General features: G+C 57.9%; 1 protein-coding gene across 1 annotated transcript in view; it reads left to right on the forward strand.

Annotated features, from left to right (window-relative positions):
• Window positions 1-3,137, forward strand: part of LOC100976543 (CEA cell adhesion molecule 6) — a 910,921-nt gene that overhangs the window by 234,045 nt on the left and 673,739 nt on the right. The gene's annotated exons all lie outside the window — the stretch shown is intronic.

The following is a 3,137-nucleotide window of genomic DNA, read 5'->3' on the forward strand; positions in this document are numbered from 1 at the left end:
GTGCTGACGGACGGCCCGCGGCCCCGCCCCTGGTACTGCAGCTGTCCTCCCCCTGGGCTCCGCAAAGTGGCGGCGCGGCCGCGAAGGGGGAGCGCTGCGGGGGTGGGGGGATTCCCAGAGACCTCCGCAATAGGGGACTTGGAGACCCCCTCAATATGGAGTAAGGCCTCCAAGAAGGGGCGCTCAGGGAAAGAAAACCCCGGAAATCCTCTCATTGTGGGGGTGTGCCATCACCGAGAAGGGTACGCTGGGGGAGGGGGGGCGGGTAGTGACACGGGGTGGGAGGAAAGCCCGGTGAATCACTGCAGTGTGGCACCAGGGCCCCTGGAGACGGTGGGGGGTAGTGCTGTTCAGGGAGAGGGCCCTGCAGGAGGGGAAGTTGGAGGGGAACACAAAAGAGCAAGAAAGGCCTTGCAATTGAGGAGGGGTGCTGGCGGGAGGAGCCCTGAGATTCCCTCACTGTGGGTGCCCCCCCACTACGCCTGAGCTATCCAATGAGCCACAACCACACAGGGTACACGGGAGACACAACACGGTGGAGGATGGCCCCAGGAGGCCCAGAAAATGCCCAGCGTCACAGTTACACAGGACCATCACACTGATAGCCCAGATGCTGGGGACATGCACACACCACAGGGTTGCACTCATATTCCACCACAGGCCAGCATGTACCCTCACACACACAACACCACCCCATCACACACAGAGTCTCAAACATAGAGTGAAACACACATAGGGCACACACCTTACACACCCATCACACCACAAGAGACTCACAATCACAGCCACAAAGTGCTGTGCAGACTAACACGGACACTCAGAAAATCACAGACTCACACATCACACACTCTACCACACCTGACCTCCCACCATCTCACATAGAAACCCACATCGTGCAACCCATAAACCAACACACACCTGCACTCAGCACCATCACACACGCACAGGCCTCACACTGCCTCCAGACACACTACATCAGCCTTTGTGGACATCGTTGCATGATCCCACGATGTCGCACACATCCTCACACACACTGCTCCCCAGTGTGTCTGGGCATGAGCAACGGCCCACAGTGCAAAGTTGCCAATGCTAACTGTGAATGACAGACAAAAAGGTGCACTTACACATAGCACAATAATTCAAACACAAGTCACGCGACACCCACACACCTCCCACACATACACACATCACGTTATTGCAGCACTATCGCAGACATCTTTGTTGCACCTCCAAACACACCCCAACGCCCTCACCCACATGACACACAGACCTCGTCACAGTATATGTACACACACAGATGCACAGCCGGCACCCACACCCCAGGCCTGCTGCCGACACACAACACCCCATCAGCCACCCCACTGGAGCCCAAGAAGTTGAGGCCTCCCCACTCACTCCAACACCACTTTGTTCTATGAGGAACACCCCAGACTCTCCCTGGGGATGGTAGAAGGGGAAGAGAGAGAGAGAGAGACAGAGAGCATTTGACCTTGTAGTTTTCTCAGAATGTGGGTATCCTCTCCACCTATGGGATAGGAGATGTGGGGGACGCAGGCAAGGGACAGGGAGTGAGCTTGGTGTATGAGGGTGGGTGGGTGAAGGTCGAGGACCTGGTGCAGGGAAATGTGTGAAAGGCTGAAGGCCAGAGAGAGGCACAGAAACACAGAGATTCAGAGCCACAGCATATGGACAGAGACAAGGCCAGAGAGTGAATGGAGGCTTTCCCCAGTGCCCAGAGCCCCATCCCAATCCTGTCCTCTGACCCGTCCCCATCTTTCTCGCTGTCCTTTGTTGCCATGGTAACAGGGAGCTGCTTCTGCAGCAAAGGAGGTTGGGCCTGCAGACTGGGCTGTTGCCATGGAGACTGGGAAAGGGGGAGGAGCCACATCTTTTAACCCAGATGCCTCGCCCCCAGACGCCCCCTCCCCAACTCTGCCCTCTTCCTAGGGGAGGGAGAGCCTATCAACATATCCTCCTTTCCTTCTCTTGACACCTTGGCCTAGAGGCATGGGCCTGGACCATGGAGAATGGGATTGGGGAGATGGGGAAGCCTGGGGAGGTGGGGGAGGCCTGGATTCCAGGAGATTCTAGGCTCTGTCTGCTCTTGCTCTCCAGCTGGGCCGGGGGAGGCCTTGAGCCCTTCCCATCCCACCTCAGACACAAGCTCACGTCCCCCCTCATGCACTCTCTCCTCAGGCACGAGCCTGATGAGACTGATGACTGTGCATCGTGCTCCTGGTGAGGCTCTGCAGAAGTAGGGGGGGCGGTGAGAAGGAAAGACCTGGGAAGGTCACAGGGATAAAGGGGAATAGGGGAGCTAGATGTGAGAGGCGGAAGGAGAGACACAGAGGGAGAAACAGACAGGCAGCCCAGAACCAGAGAGAGGCAGATACAAACAGATTGAAAAAGACAGACAGAGATTGGCAGACGCAGAGATGAGAACACGGAGACAGAGCAACGGAAGAGTTCAGTGAAGGTGACAGAGACAGAGAGACGTAGACAGCCAGGCAGAGACAGGCTTGGTAAACCAGGGAGACTCAGAGATAAAGGCCAGGGGGAGACTGAGCAGAAACCTGGTAGGGGACCGGGGACTCAGAAATGGAGGAGACCCCAGAGGGAATTGGCCTCGAGGCATTGGGACAGAGAAGGGGGAGAAACCAGAAATGTCTGTAATCATGTTCTAGTCACCTCGACAAAGAGTCCGACCCAAGGGCAGAGACATTGATTGGAGTGTGTAAGAGACGTGGAGATAGAGATGCGAGACAACAGAGAGAGGCTGGTGCCTGCCCCCACACCTGTCCGAGGGGCACGCAACCAGGGTCTGAGACGCAGAAGGGGACGGGTGGCGACGGGGGGCGCTGTGTGCGGGGAGGGGTCTCCCAGGGTGTGGCCGGCCTGCCAGGACTGCGCTGGGCAGGCGGGCCCTGGAGGGAAGTCGGGCGCTCTGGGCGCAGGCTGGCCAACTGGGTGCTGAACGGACAGCTCCCAAGCCCCGGGCCGCCGCCCAGGAACGGGCGCAGCCTCGCTCTCTCAGGGACCTTTCCAGTCAGGCTTTCCTTTCCGTTCCAGTCCCCTCCAGGTTCCATTTAGCTTTTTATGGCTTCCTGTCTCTCACCCCAACTCCGGGTGTCTCTTAC

The sequence above is a fragment of the Pan paniscus genome, chromosome 20 (assembly GCF_029289425.2).
Source record: "Pan paniscus chromosome 20, NHGRI_mPanPan1-v2.0_pri, whole genome shotgun sequence".
NCBI classification, from domain to species: domain Eukaryota; kingdom Metazoa; phylum Chordata; class Mammalia; order Primates; family Hominidae; genus Pan; species Pan paniscus.